We start from the raw sequence: 16,895 nt of genomic DNA, 5'->3' as shown, positions 1-16,895 counted from the left end.
AACGCATATTGAATGGGGTAGAGAAAAGCGTTCCAGACACGAACAAAAAAGCCCATGCCCTGTGTAACCACAGCGTTATCGCTCCGCGTCTTCCACTCCGTCGTAGCTTTCAAGAATGCTGGGAAGGGACACACATCCGGCAGACAAACAAAAGGAGATGCTCTCTACCTCCTATACGGGGCCCCGTTGTAGTCTATCAGCTCCCTTTTGTGCTGGTTGCTGCCTGGTACCCCCCAATAAAAATTAAAACATACACACACGGTTGGCGTGGCTGACGGTTTGTAATGTTCCCAGTTTTCCAAACCGTTACCTACAACAACATCAACAACTGCCGAGCGTTCCGAAGGGGGATGCTAGAAGCTTCCCTTCGATGAAACAGGACGCACACATACACCAAAGGGACTACGAGAAGCTGCGCGTGTGTGTGTGCGTTTGTAGCTAAAGCAAGGCACAAGAGCAAATCCAATAGCTTGTCCAGACCCTTGTGTTTCATATTAGATATACTGGACTCTGTACGAATACTACAGCCAAGCGGAACACGCAAAAGATGCCCTCTTCCCTCCTTTTATCGCGGGGTTCGTCGTTTCGTCCACAAGGGAGGATCACCCCTGGAACAGTATCCACAATCACAACCGAACGAACACGTGCATGTATCGTGCAGATTGCATATACGAAACGGACCAAAAGGGGGAGAGAGAGAGAGAGATAGAGAGGAAGGCAACACAGAAACCGTTTTCGTCGGAGTTTTGGTAGAAAAATCTTCGCCACGCAGCGCAGCAGCAGTAATATCCCCAGGAGAGCATGAAGGTGGTGTGTGTGTGTGTGTGTACCTTCCCAAAAATGCAAAAGCCTCCGGTGCTCGGGATCACACACCACCACCCCTCCGCAACCAACCATCAAACGGTGTGTACTGTACCCTGATTTTAACCTTTCCTTCGGTTCGTCGTGTATTCTCTCTTGTGCTGCACGTTCATTTGGTGAAAACAAGGACCAACAACAAAAAAAAAAGGAAACGAGAACTTTATAACCGGGTGGTGTTGAAAATGCACCCCAACACACGACCCAAAAAGCCCCGGGGTTTGAGGGAACCAGCAAGCCGGCTTTGGCTGGTGTTGCTAGACCGAGGGAAGCGGAAAATCACCAGCAGGACAGAGGAAGAGACAGAGAGAGATAGAGAACGAATGCAATCAGCACGTGACGAGGAGTGTTTTCTTTCTCCCCGAGATCCTTGCCAGGGACGCCCAAGAGTCGAGAAGCGATGGCAGAGGGATAGAGAGAGAAGGACCAGCCACACCGTGCCACTGCATTTTTTGTTGCTTCGATCGCTCCTCCTATGCCCTTGCTTCTGGTATTGTCCCCTTTGCTGTTTTTTTTTGTTGTTGTCTCTCTCCCATTTCCTCTGCCAAACACACTCCAACACACACACACACACGCACATCCTTTGCCCTTGTGGGTCTGCTTTTCCCTCTGCTACATTAACGCGTTCGTGTCCCTTTTAACGATCCCATATCCTGTCGGTCCCCTCCGTCCTCCTGTGGCGCGCGGGCGCTTGCAATGTCCCTTTTTCCCCTGCACCCTTCGCTACGGGTCGCAATTGGGACGCACATTTACACATTACATTTCTAAAATCTGTGCACGGCTGGAACCACATTAGAGACGGGTGGTGGTGCTGGTGCAGTTGGCTGCTTAAGAGCAAAGCTCCACACACACAAACCCCTGAAGCCCCTTGCCTGAGAGGCTCGAATGCATTTGAAAAGGATCCTGACCCTCGCTCTTTCCCTTTGCGTCCCGGTGTTTTTTCCCTCATCAATCTCTCCACAGAGCGGAAACGATCCCTCCACACGCTCCTGGCAGGCACACAAACAAGCTGCTGCTGCTACGGCGGAACACGAACAAAGGGGTCGCGGGCGGGGACGACGGCGGAGACGCCAACCGTGTGTAATGCAGAAAAGCTGAAACGCAGGCCCATCTGGCCTGCCTGCGACGCCGAAACAAGCTGGGCCCTCGCGGAATTGGACAGATGTTTGCTTTTCCACAACGGCGCGACAGGGATGTGTATGTAAGTATGTAATATCCCCCTTGTTGTATTTTCCTCGCTGTGGAGCAGGAAGCAGACAGGGAGGGAGGATAGCGAGCGGCGGTGGCGGTGGAAACGCGATCGCAATCAACTCAAAATTTTGGTAACAATTCTCCGGTGGGCCGGGTGAGCTAAGAGCAGGAATCTCGCCAGCTGTGTCCCCTTTTGTTGCTTTGGTTTTGGGGGATTTGCTGTTGTGTTTGCCATATTGTAATATTTTTTTTTTATTGTATTCCGTTTTTGAACTGCCCATCTCCTTTTTTATTATTTCGGGGCAAACGTTCATTGTCATTGATTCTAAAATCAAATACCATAAATGAAGAATATAATCTCGTCATCGGCTTGCATTTTCATTTGTAGGTAATTAATTTCAGTTTTATTGTGATTTCGCGGAGGTTATTGTGTGATTAAAAAGTACAGTTTGGCGAATATTAATTGACTTCAGAAAGGAAGAAATAACAAAGCCTAACCTGTAATAGTGAGTTTTTTGTTGGATGCCTCTTTTCAACGAGAGCAGTGCCTCCGGTTTGATGAGGATATGCATTTTGGTCAATTTCTACGACATTTGTACATCCTATTGTGCCTTTTTTAGAGATCGCTCAACAACATTTTTTTAAGTTAAAAATATACTTCCACCCCTTTGATGTATGCGACCCTTTGTGTTGTTTCAGCATCAATCTACTAATTGGTTTCAGTGCTGTCTAATGTTATCGATGCAAAAAATAGATCTACATTCTATGAAGTTCTGGCGAAAACAATTTCAAATTATCTCCTGGTAGTTCTTACGCTCCCGGCTAAACATTAAAAACATATTTTACTTTAACATACTTTAACATGCACACATCTCTTCTACCTTTTGCATAAGTAATTTAAAAAACGGAAATGCACGTTGTTGACTCATTATTTTTAAGAGATTTTAACTTAGAAAGGCGAGTAGTAGCTAAAACTATGCTTTCCTAGGTTTTATTTTTTTCGTTATAGTTTTAGGTTTTGTAGTTTTAAGTGTATGTTATGTTAAACACAATTAAAAACTGCGAATAGGTTTATCTTTTATCACATCAGAGAAAAGAGTAGTAAAATTGCTTTGAAGAAGAAAATCAATACTAACACATTTACAGGGTTTTCCAAGCTAATCTCCAATGTGCACAGGCAATATTCATCTCTTGCAAGATGTTTTCCAACTGCTGTCATGTGTTATATTTGCATCACAATGAAATGTAAATTCTTCCATATGATTTTCAACACATTACAAAGAACTGTCAAGTCTAGCTTGCGATGTGTTGAAAATCATGAGGAAGAACTGATAAATAAATATGATACAGACACAACATTTGACATTTGTTGAAAAACATCTCGCAAGCATTGAAAAACATATTGTTGACACATTGTGTAAATTGACTCGGAAAACTCTTTACAGATGCCTTCTTCTATTTGGCGTAAACGTCCTATGGGGACATGCCAGCCTATAATACAGGCTTTCGAGACTTAATTCATTATGATCATATGATCATATATTTGCAATCCGTTTTTATTGGTTTGTTTGTTGTGTACGCTATTTTCGCATTTTAACAGTGTCCAAACATTGCATGTATTTGTTTTTAAATATTTAAAATCAACTATTCCTCCATGTCAGTGTCTATGTTGTTACTATCGTTAACCAACGGCACAGACCAAACAAAAGCTACAAACAAGCATACACAAGTGTGGATCCAAACCAAAACAACAACGTCTCAAAAACGCATCAAAACACGTCTTTTCTACCAAAGTTTGATTTTACCATCGTTACGACGAACACACAAAGCAAGACAAAAAAGAGAGGCTAAGGCAGCGGCAGGAAAAGCTCCCTTTCATTATATGGAATGCAAAAAAAAAGGCCATGTGTCACAGAGCAAAGCGGAGAAGCCGTTGTGCGCGTACGAGGACAACCTGGGCTCCCCCTGCATGCATTCACCAACATACACTAGAAAAATAAGGCCCATTTTGAATGCCAAACGAAGAAGTGTGATCGCATTAGTGCATATGCTGGTGTACTGATGCAACAAAACACACACACACACACACACACGGTGGTGCTGGTTTGTTATTTTCCGCCAAAAATTGTAATTCATTGCGATCGTCACTAATGTGTCCTCTCTTGGCACCCACCGCACGCCATCCCAACTCCGTCTTTCCCCGTTTATACAACAGGGAGAGCCAGAAGTCGTTGCGCGTGTGCATTCAGTCGCCGGGTTGAGCGCGATACACATACACCCTGAGACTAATGGCAACGACGACACCACCACTCCGGATCTAAAAAGTTGAAGGGAACTATGGGGCGCAGCGCAGCAGGTTTCAACGGTGTGTGGTTTTCCCTGTGTAAAGTTTCCGACGCACACGTTTCGCCTGTGCACCTCACACCATTATACTCCCCTTCCTTTGCAGTATCTTGCCCTCTTCACGATTATTAATAAGTGCAATTCGATCACTGTATGCGCACAGCACAACACGCTGCTGGTTGGAAACAAGAGTCGCTCAAAATTTGCACCTTCGATAGGTACAGGACAAAAAAATATCTCAAACTTCCACCCCTACCAACATTATTAGAAGAATGGACACAGCAGCGCAACAACAGCAGAAACAGAAAGAAAAAAACACACACCTAAATGCCTTGAGGTTTGGTGTGTAGTGGTTCCCGATTTTTTTTTTACTTACTACCCCTGCCTGTAAGTGTGTTGGGTTTTACGTGCCCTCGACACCGTCGTCAGCGACTATTACCGATTAACCAAACAACATAACACACGCTAATGCTGGGCGAAGGTCATGCTACCTGCGCTCTCGCGCATACACTGCCGCCACCCACCTTTCCCTTCCTACAGGGCAAGAGCAAGCAATGCCATGAGCCAAAACACTGGGCAGTCAACCCCCACTCCGCCTCCCCTCGCGTCGCTTTGTCCACACATACAAACCCACTGAATCGGGGTGGGTTGTTGTTTTTTGTGCTACCTCGCTGAAAAACTGCTGCTACCCGACCGCCACGTTTATTAGTGCCATCAGCATAGAACCCACCACTGGTTCATAGCAATTATAGCCCCACCAGCGTTGTGTTCGATGTTTATGACGCCTATAAGACACATACACACACACACGGAAGGTTCTTCTACTCCTAAAGGCATTTTAGCAGCGCGAGCAAATAATAAAAAAAAAACATACATTCAAGACGGGTAATCTATTCAAGTGGCAGGTAATGAAAGGTGCTGCTGCCGGACGCTGTCTGCCTGTACCTGCCTGGCCGCTGTGCATACATACATGTTTGCCTATAGGCCAGGCCCATGGTAAAACACAAAGATCACGCTGCATCATTTAAAACGCAGTTCGTAGCCGTGCAAATGCAAATCTGCTGGCTGGCTGGAAGTAGTAGTAGTAAGGGAAGGGAAGGTAGTGGAATTGCAAGTTCAGCATATGCCCCGCGGACCAGCCTGTCCTGCCTGCCCCGGGTAATAGGCTGCTCTAAAAGGAACTCATTTTTCAGACATGCTTTACCCTTGGGCGGGGAGGGGGGTCTTTATGCGCGGTATCGATCAAGTTTAGACGCGTGTGTGTGACATTGACTGGAGTGTTGTTTAGCATCGTGCAATTTAGTAAGGCTTCTTGTCGCTGTTTTTATTCTTGCCCACTCTCAGTGCAACCAAATATTTAAAGTTCATCTTGGTAGCGTGTTGATGGATCGACATGATCATCTGGTGTTTAAAATTTGCTATGTAAAAGACGATATACGGAATATGCCGGAGACAGTTTCCCACATGATGGCACATGTTTCAATTCCACCACAATTATTTTTCAGTTCGTTTACAGTACTTTTATATTAAATTTGATCCAAAAGATATCCAGCTGGAGTAAGCTTGCGTAACATACTTATTGCTCAAATTAATGCTAAAAGCAGTGCAAGCAAAAACTCAAATACAAAACCGCATCAATAGACATAACTAGTTAAACGGTCAATTTAACCAAACAAATAAATAACATAAACTGTAGATGCATCATACTAAACTATGTAAAAAGGTCCGTAAATTGTTTAAATTTTTCGTTTAAGTCGACATTGTTTCCTAGCTATTTATAAGCACTTTTCATTTTTAATAAGGGATCGTTAGATCCAAAATTAATCGATCTGAATTCTATGTTGAATAGTGTTCTGGGTCTCCTCTTGGAGGCCTGAAAATATCAATTTACCAAAAATTGACGGTACGTCTAACATTCCACTAATAAGTTTGTGTATAAATAAGCACTGTGCCGTCGACTTCCTTCTATGTTGCAGAGGTTCTAGTCCATGTTTATACGTTGGATGTGATTTTTGTTGTTGATTTTTCCATCAAGATACATTATTTCTGGCAAATTGATCCACAAGTATCACAAGCTTAAATGGAATTTCTAATGTAATTCTCAACAACAACATTGTAATTCACGTACTGAACGTGTACGAAAGCATGTGGAACAACTGAAATGGTTTAAATGGAAATAAAACATTGAGAAGCGGCCATCCATCTAATCAAGCTAATCTTAACGGCTGCAGAAATCACGTAAGAAATATTCAAATCTATTCAAACTGTTTGTGTGGAAAAATTCAAACATTTTTCAGCAGAAACTCCTATTACTCAGCAGAGCAGCAGCCCATTGGAGGGTAGGAAAACAGGTTAACTAGACGCAACATCGACGTTGAGGACAAACATGAGTACGAGGGAATAATGGAGAGGGAAGGAGGAGTAGTTTGATCGCAAACCTCCAACACCACATGGGCCCGGTGGCGCGCATGCCAGTGTTGCGGTACGCCGGGTGACCCGATGAACAGAGAGGGGAAGAGAGATGTACGTACATGTAAAATAATCATAAATATAACATGCAAACAACAACTACCCATTTCAAGGTCAACTTCCTTGAGAGCTCGCGCACACTACAACTATGTGGGGGAAAAGGTGTGGGAATCTCTCTCTCTCTCTCTCTCTCTCTCTCTCTCTCTCTCTCTCTCTCTCTCTCTCTCTCTCTCTCTCTCTTTCGCGGGGGAAAAACGTGGCGCTTGCGGTGGCGGTGGGCCAGATAGTTGCGCTGAGAGCATGTGCTTCACTGTATGCGCGCAATGTCAAGCCACAGAAGACGCGAGATGATGGTGATGGTGGTGGTGGTGGTGAGGACAACAAACGTCACCTCCACCGTGCAAAAATACCTTCTCATCGTGTTTCTTGATCATTCAGCACATACATCTTGTGCACTAAGGCTTTCGCATAGCTAAAAACGATACCAACGATAGCGTTCGTAGCAGCATAAATCATAGTTGATCGAGCACATGTGAAGTCTCCTTTTTTGGTTTCTACGAAAAAACGGAGCAATAAAAACTCCAGAAATTTTCTTCTTGGGATGCAATTCCCAACTGTCAAATAGGGTCATTTATAGAGAAACAAAGCTGTACAGAGGGGGTTGAAACCAAAGCTGACACATGATGACGATAAAATGAGTTAAGTTAATGCTGCAGAGGTGAATGAGATTGAACCTGCACCTACCTACACTACAGCCACACACACACATATGCACTCTTTCGCCAGTGCATCACATGAAAGATTGAGTTGAGTACACACACTCAAACGCGTGTTGGTATGTATGGGATGATGGGTTTTCCAACAGAAGCATGATGATGCGCTCGACACTGACGACGAGTAGGCATTTTGAAATGCTGCAATCACCCCCCCCCCCCCTCCTCCCGTCCCCTCAGCTACTAATTCTTCAGATTCCCCCTCATTCTCTCGCTCTCTCTCTGCTTACGTATCCTACACACGCGGGGCAAAGCATTATTATTCACCGAATAGACGACGCTTTGCGTGCTGTGAAAACAAACGAAAAAAAATTCCCGAACTCAACGCGACCTAAGCACAGACACACAGATCGAGAGACAGATCCCTCGCCATCGGCGTTGGGGGCTTACAACAAACACACAGAAGCGAGTGGATGTGTGTTGTTTAAAAATGTTTAAAGCATACCCGCGTGTGATGACTCTGTACTGTGCCGGGGAAGAATTTGCTGATCTGACGTGCCCGACGCCTCCTCGTGGCCCAAAATGCGCCACCACCATCGACTCTTACCACCGCGCTGTCTCTCTCTTTCTCCCTCTCCCTCTCCACACGGGTGTAAAGCCTTCGACCATCGTCATCATCAACATTACGCGTCCGTCCCCGTTCGTGGTCGTGTGTGACATTGAAAGGAGAAGCGTGTACAAATTTTCGAAGGTTGCAATGCGCAAAAAAAGGGAAAGAATTGTACACACACACACGTACACTATACCGACAATCCTCCTGCAAAGGGGGCATTTTAGGCCAGCAAAGCAAAGGAAGGTAGTGCAACAAGAGCGCTCACGCTCGGCAGGAGATCAATCCAAGTAGGAGGAGGGAAGTTAGTAAAGCAGAGAGTGGAAGTGAAGCCATGTTTCTTGCTTCACCTTTCTAAACATCGTCGTTTTTTGGTATCTGACTTATGCTTAAATGATGTCTACATATACACACTTTGAGTCACACTGATGCATCGGATCAGTCTTCAGGCTTAAAATTAGCAACAAAGAACAATTAAGTAGTGATTAGTACACCGTGTGACCTTACAAGAGATCTGAAATCGTTCAGGAAAATCAATCATCGTTCAATCTAATACAACAACGAAAATGTGCAGTTTGTATTTTGAATGAGGATCCACTGCAAACTAATTTTCACGAACGGGAACATATTTTCAGTACGGATATTACATGCGATTCTTTGATTTCGTCAATCCAAAGATCCAAACATCTTACAAGATACAATCGGCAACTACATTAGCTCACAGACTTTCCTTCCAATCAGTCGGCCAACTTTGGCTCCAAATGCTACGCTCTGATGCCTCATTTGATACATCATCTACCAGAGCATATCATTTCCGGAAAACAAATAACTGATGATACACCAAGGACTTTTTGAACCAGCTTCGTCTAGTTATCTAGGCCTGTGGATTGGGTTAGAATTGATTTCAAATGGTAGACGTCTTCACATGTCCGAATAAAGCCCTAGAAAGCTCAATGGAAAAAGGAGTCAAGTGAACTTTAAGTAACCTGTGGTCCTTGAGAAGTAATCGAACACCTCCAATAATGTCCAAAGAATCGAAAGTATGTCTTCAAATATTATTTGAAACATTTGAGGATTAGAGGAACAAGTGTTTCCCAGTAAATTCTAGTTCAATTATGGATTTCAAATTGTTGGTGATGATTGATGATGATTGATTGGACAAATTGATGATTTGAAAACACGCTTTGGGAGAAAGCATGAGTGTGTAAATCAATCGGCAAAAAGCTAAGCTCTCAGGAAATGCAAGGATGTTGTACAATCCGAACAAATATACAACTTCTATGATGAGCAATTCGATACAATTACATCATGAACTAATCAAATGAGCATTTGGATGTTTCAAGTATCGTAACAGGTTACGGTTTAACACTTAGTTCAGACGAGACGTTTTAGTATAGACAAATTTAAAATGAAGAGGAAATAATAGGAAATGAAGTTTGCTTGCCATGTAAATATGTGACAGCGATCAATTGTCTCTAGGCTACCATATTACGAAAATTCACCGTCACCCTACAATGGCGCACACACACATGTGCGCCACCGTCATCATAATCTATGCATTCCACACGTCGCATGGATCCCATCAAAAACGTTCCATTTGTGTGATAAGTTATCCCCCCACCGATCGCCGATCGTAACTCGACACCCATGAAAAGTCACCCCGCAATGTGGTGGCACCGCGACACAAAGCTAATGCCACCAGCCCTACACACACTGACACCATCAGGGGGGGAGGGAAACCGATGGAGTAGATATGAGTTGTCGGCGGCTCGGGGTAACATATGAAACGTGGACGGGAGGAAGTGGTTGACCAGACGGTAGAAAAGCGTCCACAGAATGTAAGAAAGAGAAGACACTCGTCATCACTAAACCGCGTTAAAAGCAGCCCAAATAAGTGATCCACAACAGCATAGCGAGCAAGAGAAAAACCCCTCGAACAAAAGGGCAGGAAGGGAGAAGTACGGGCAGACACGGGCGGGAACGATTGGCGGCGACCAAAGCACTCACGCTTTCGGTGGGCTTCTTTTTTCATTTTCATCTAATTCAAGAACACCACCAACTACACCACTAACACGGAGCAACTGGGGCCTCCACATGTGCGTCTCTTCACCGTTCTCCAAAGGGGATGCAAGGGGCGGGAGGAGGACGGCAGCATGATTCCAGAGCATGACGCGCGCAGGAGGGCACAACGAACCACAAATGATGGGGGGCACCAGACAGTAGCAGGAGCAGCAAACATGGACCAAAAAAAGGAGGGGTAGGAGCATTATTTGGAAGGTTGACCGACAAACAACACACTGTATTGGTTTAAGGGCTAAACAGTGTGTGTGTATGTATATTTTGGTAGTATGTTTTTACTCAATAAAACACATACACACTCGAACAAAAATCATTCGAGAAGGAAACTCAGTCAGCCACATTTAATGTGTGCGCGCCCTACTTAAGGAAGGCAAGAGGGAGAGAGAGGTGGTGTTGTGCGCGCTTTTTCAGTCTGTAATGCTTCTTCTTCTTCTTCTTCTTCTTCCCACCCGTTCGTGCCACAATGCGGTTGTGTTCGGTCAGACCCCGGGGGCTGGATGACGCTTTTCGTCACACTACTAAGGGGACACGGACACAACGACGACCGACCGTCTCATTCTCTCTCTCTCTCTCTCTCTCTCTCTTTGGTTCTCATTTTTCATTTCGTCCGCACCACGGTGGCTACTACCTAAAGGCAAAACACACACACCCTACGCACAGCCAGAGCGCCCCTCGGGAGGAATTCGGCAAGGCTCTGGAGGTGGTTGGAGTACAACAGGGAGGAACAAAACTCTGCGGGGCTAAAAGGGTGAGTTGTTGTTGACTAGCAACCAATCAACCAGACCGAGGGGAGTGTGTATGTGTGTGTATGTGTGCATGACAGAGCTTGAGAGTAGATACGATAAGCTCTCGCCCGCCATCGCCAACCGCGTCAACCACCGCATACAATTCACAATTCGGGGTTCGGCCGACAAAACGCTCTCTCTCTCTCTTTCTCTCTCGCTGTGGCCTGTCATATCTACATAAAATGCACAACACCCTGCGCAAACGGACTAGAGGGGGGAGTAGCACACATTATTAACATAAAAAAGTGTTCGACCAGGCAGGCAGGCAGCGACACATGAGGGCCGCTGTCGCTGGGGGAAGTAGTAGTTGACGTCCGTCGTCATTCTGCCATTTATGTTCCTCTTCCTTCCAGGGCCCCTCTCATCCCGACACACCCAGTAGGCTTCGCGCACACATTCCACTCTCCCTTGCCCACTCCCCTAGGGGATTGTAAAAACTCCCACACGCGCACACCGTGAATCGAACGCAAAAAAAAAGCGAATTCCATTCGGGCGCGTACGTGCCGCGCGCGCACGATCACGCGCAACACTCGCGCACACACACTAAACCCGTCGTGCGCCCGTGAATGTATAGTATGCTCTCTCCATCTCCTTCTCTTTCTCTCTCTCTCTCTCTCTGCGTGTGTTTCGAACCACCGGAAAAAAGGAGAGCGCACGGAGAGTATGTATGCGGTGCGTGCCTCACAGTAAAAAAAAGTGCTTCTCGTGCGCGCACAACCAAGGAGAAGCCCACACGTATGTAGGCGGAACACTACGCGCAGCAAATGGCAGAGGTAATAACAATAACACTACTAAACCTCCCCTCCTCTTGCCGCCCTTATGCCACAGTGCCTTCGTAGCCCTCCCCAGGGCTATATCCATACACACCTACCACCAGCGGCCGGCCCGTCTTAGAAGGGCAACGACGACGACAACGGTGTGAGTGTGCGCGTTTCTCGAGGAGGCAACGGTGGCCCGTGCCTTAAGCTTTGAAGGGGGTAGGGGAGGTAGAGTCGTTTCAATCCTCTCGCAGCACTCCCCCCTCGGGCGTGTGTGTACACTTCAACTCATATTTTTCTTCCTCAATTTGCCCTTGCTGCTGCGCGCCTCCCTACATCCCCCCCCCCACCCTCTAAGGGTGTGGTAGTGTACCACATCGCGCGCACATAAAAATTTACTTTGCTAAAGCTGTGTGTTCCTTCTTCTTCTCCCACTCACCCTTCCGCTCTCCGCATTACAAGCGTTGAAGCGGCTATGCTGCTGCTCCCCCGGTGGCGCGAACTCGAAACACTCGAAAAGATGACATCATCATCGGCGGCATCCAATCCGCATCTCCTACACACATGCTCTTCAGCATCCATCACTCATGGGAGAGAGAGCGGGGGGAATGACAGCCGTTCGGGATGGAGAAGGGAAGAAACGTTTTCTCCAGGGAGCTCTGGGAGCCCCCCCCCCCCCAAAAAGGAAGGTGAAGCGCGTGAAAGGAATGCTTTCATCATTCGGAATCATACACTTCCCCCCATTTCCCTGTCCACCTGTGTGAACGTGATTTATCACGCACAGCAAAAGGAGGATCGAGATGGAAGTTGAATCATTGTGGGGTGGGATTTTTTTCTTGCCCGTAAAGCCCTCAATTCCGCGCAAAAGAAAAGCCCATGGTGTGGGGTGGGAGCACACATTTCTCAAACACAAAAAAAATACACATACACAAGCACGCATACTAACGAAAAGAAATGGGACACACATCCAACACCCAAGAACTCGCCCAATTGGGTTCGGGGAGGGCTTTGCCAACGATCATGAGGCAGCAGCAGCAACACAGCAGTAGCCATGCATGTTCGGGGAGGGGATGAAAGGGATGGTGTGTGCTCATTCATCACACACACACACACTGGAGGCGAAGGAAAATGTTCTAAAAAAAGAACACATTCTGGTTTCCACCACGATCGCAGGTTAGCAGCTTGTAGCAACATGGGGCTTGGTTGGTTTGCGTTGGCTTTTCTCTACCAATTTTCCCTCCATATACCGCAAACTTTTCGCTCTCCTAGCCTCTTGCCTTTAATGTCCCACGGGCCCACTTGCAGGAGATCGATTGAAGCGGGCTGGCTGCTACTACTACTACTACTACTACTAAGACACCACACGCAGGCAGGCACACGAGAAGCTCTTCTCTTGCGGACCTCTCGGCACTTGAGCACCAGAATCTAACGATCTTCGCATACACACAGACACACATCCGCCCAACCGCCCACATACAGAGACAGGCCCAGAGAGGAAGAGAGCGAGAAAGAGAGAGAAGTTGGGAATAGTAGCCAGAGAGCATTCGGCATAGCACACGCGCACGCATGCAGGAGGTGATCCACCATCATCACGGTTAAGTACTAGAAACCTAGTAGTGTGGAAGCCTTCGAGACCCGCAAGCGAGCATTAGAAAGGGAGACCAGAGAGCAGAGATAGAGAGAGTGTGTGAGCATCGTTTTTCGTAGACGAGAACACGCGACGAAGATCGGGGGGAAGTGAGAGGAAATATGGGTGAAGATTCTCGAGTATGCGCACTCCATCATTTCGCTTTTCAAACCACCATGCTCTGGTGGCCCACACACACACACTGTTTCATGTGTTCGCGGAATGGGGAAAGTGAGAGAAATGAGGAGGGGGGGGGGATATAAGAGGTTGGGGAGTTTGGGTTGGAAAAAGGGGGAAAGTGCCCCCTGCGCTAAGCCTCGGGGAGGTGGAACGAAGGGTGAAAAGGTGGCCTTATCTAGCCCTCTCGCTTCACCGATCGCGTTCCACGACGTTCCGGCCAAACCTTTTTTTTCACTACAAGGGAACAAGGCAACAAGGGCGACTCCAAATGTGCGCATAGGGAACACACACACACATGCACACACCTATACGCATGAAAACACGCAGGTAAAGCAAACGGGGGGGGGGGGGGCTGATCCCGAGGGAATGAGACATTGGACCCCATATCTTTCGAGCAAATTTCGTTCCATAATTTCGATCCTTTCTGCGCAGCACACCACCACAACCGGGGCCGGCGCCGATCATCGGTTCTGGAACGTTCACAGGGGTTATGAAATTATGTGCGGGTTTTTCAAAGGCTTCCCCTCCTGTCCGGGTTGCGCTTGGAGTAGTTGGTGTGTTTGTGTTCGTAGACTTGATTGATAAATCATCGGGCGGGTAAGGAGGGTGAATAGCGCCGAGATCATTGATCAATTTCTTCGAAGCCATCGGTAAAAGTTGGTCGAAAAGTTCTCGTATTTTAAGGCGGTAGTAGTAGTAGCGAAGAATGGATTCGCCTTTTCAGCTGCCCCTCCGGCCCCCGTTCCCATCTACTAATCATTCGTGAGCCTTGATGCGCTGTCCCGTTCACTCGCGTTTGTCGCTGCGTTTTCCGACGATCCTCTATCGCGCGCGCCTATTAGCCTCAAGCACGGGCTCCTCTCGCTCTGTTTCTCACAAGCACACACTCTCTATGGGGGGAAGGTGTTAGTATATGTGCCACCGCGCTTTTATGATCCAATCGCTTGTAGCTTATGCGAGAGAGTGCGAGTTTTCATCCAAAGTGTATTATGAGGGTCGGCGGATCAACATGGCTCGCGCGCGTTATGCCCGCCGCATACTTAGAATCGCACACACACACACGCACGCCGTGCAAAGAGAAAATATGTGATCCACCGCGATTTTAATGGCCAAACTGCAAAAAAAAGAGACAATCTTGCTTAGCCCTCCCACCCCACACCCTCAAACGATCGAAAAAATAATTGCCACCGCCACACACACAGCACACTTCCAAAAAGTGCACTCTGGCAAGGCACACACAGAAACAATCGAAAATGCTGCGCGTTCCAAAAGCAATGGACAAAAAGCGCCCAACACACACAGGGTGGCGGGCGAGCATAAAGGAGCATAGAGTACTACTACACGCACCCATACAGAAACACACGGCCGTGCGGCAATGCGATGATGGTTCCGTGGAATCGATGACTAAAATCTACCAAAGCCACTCACACCATCCACCGCGCTATAGCCAGCGGATGAGAGAACAACCGCACGCACACACACACACAAACACGTACATGTGTGCACGCACACAGGCACACGCACACATACACACACAGCCGAATGTTCCCTCATCAACCCAGCTCGAACGCAGCGCGGGTTCAGAGCTTCTATGTCGCCGCCTGCTGTGTGTGCGATGGCTGATTTTCCGAAAATGAACAAAGCCAACATAAAACAAAATGGCGGACCGCGGGGGGAAGTTGTATTTTCCAGAATATTTTTTCCGTGTTGCGATTTTTTCAAGCCCGTTTTTTATGTTTTGGCAAGCACTAATTATTTTCCTGTGTGAGATGGATTTCTGCCTGGTTGGTGATGCGAGGAAATGTTTACGATAGTTATTATAAAGCACTCACCAGCACGCAATTTCGAACTTTTGGTGCAAATCGGTATGCGTGCTAGAAAATTCATGTTGTGCATTCACAACCTCCAAAAAACTGCATTCGATCGAAATCGGCATCGAGCATGACCAAGCATAAACGGGCAATCTCCATCATGCTCCGTCCGCGCGTTGGTAGTAGTCTATCTCTGGTCTGGGGGGGACGACACCACGGTCGCACGGCAGCAAGGGTTGCAATAATATTTGCCCTGCACATCGCATCATCGTCGTCATCATCATGATTGCGGACGGGGAATAATTGCGTCTTAAAGTAGTGTTTCCATCACACCGTGTTGGCTTACCGACTGAACTGTTCGCCGCCGTTCGCCCGATGGAACAATACACAGAACTTTTTTATCGTACTTTTCACGGGGCGGTTTTTGCCGCTTCAGCTCGTGCAAATTGCATACGACAAGATAGACACGAAAGCAGTACGTGAATTCACAAGCACTCGATGCATCATCACCCACGGTGGCTGTTGCCTGCTGCCGCTGCTGGCACACCATTTTTATCGCTCCAATAGTTCACCATGTTCTTTTCCACACGGCGTCAACCCACGAAAAATGAAATCGTTGGTCTACCAATCGCGCACTGTACAGCACCGGATATGGAATTTTCGCTTGCCCAGAATCGTAAAACTTAATCTAAAAACCAGCGCTTAATGAAAAATTTAGACTTTTTTCCACTTACCTTAAATAGCACAGTCTTCATTGAATATCACAAACATACACAATACACCTTCGTTTATCCGTCATCGGTAGGTCCCGTTCCGAATGTTCGATGCGCACGGATTATCCGTATTTGACGACTTTGAACACTGGACGCGCCCAACGGTCACCGGTCGTGAAATTAAATCGTCATCGCACAATGTGTGGTGCTAAAGTGCCTTTTACACATAACATTCTCCTGTACTATACAGGCGGTCCCCGAGATACACGGTACCTCTTATACGCGGATTCGGAGATACGCGGTTTTCTAAATTTGACAATTCTTTGAGCAAATTGTACTGATTTGACACATCAATTGTAAATTGCCAAATAATTTCCGTTTTGATCGAATGTTAAACCCAATTGCCACAAATCCACTAAACGACCACTAAACGGCTTCTAAACGACTCAAGTTCTCTACCTAAACGGAATATAGAAAGACTTCGTTTAGCAGACGGCAAACGACTCATTCATTCTAAAAATAGCAAAAAAGCTGGTGGCGCTCTCTGTTGGTGGGATACCCCAACCAGTTGAGCTTCATCGCTTGGAGGAGAGCTTTCTCATTTCCTCTGTACTGTTGTATGGTTTCGCATTGAAGTTATGCATCGCTAGAACTAGAACGGCGATACAATTGTTTAATTACTAAACTCCAACGGAAACCACCAGTACTGAAGCAAGTGAGAATTGAGTTATGGTCGTTGGTGTTGATACCCACGTATC

At 46.7% G+C, this 16,895-nt stretch overlaps 1 protein-coding gene across 1 annotated transcript in view; it reads right to left on the bottom strand.

Annotated features, from left to right (window-relative positions):
- Positions 1-16,223, bottom strand: part of LOC121592885 (longitudinals lacking protein-like) — a 66,669-nt gene extending 50,446 nt beyond the window's left edge. Inside the window, exon 1 of the mRNA XM_041914749.1 lies at positions 16,159-16,223. The gene's annotated coding sequence lies outside the window, so the exon portion shown is untranslated. The remainder of the gene's footprint in view (positions 1-16,158) is intronic.
- Positions 16,224-16,895: the final 672 nt, after the last annotated feature.

This window comes from Anopheles merus, chromosome 2L (assembly GCF_017562075.2).
Source record: "Anopheles merus strain MAF chromosome 2L, AmerM5.1, whole genome shotgun sequence".
NCBI classification, from domain to species: domain Eukaryota; kingdom Metazoa; phylum Arthropoda; class Insecta; order Diptera; family Culicidae; genus Anopheles; species Anopheles merus.
The sequence above is the reverse complement of the archived record's forward strand: the minus strand, read 5'-3'. Positions and strand labels throughout refer to the sequence as shown.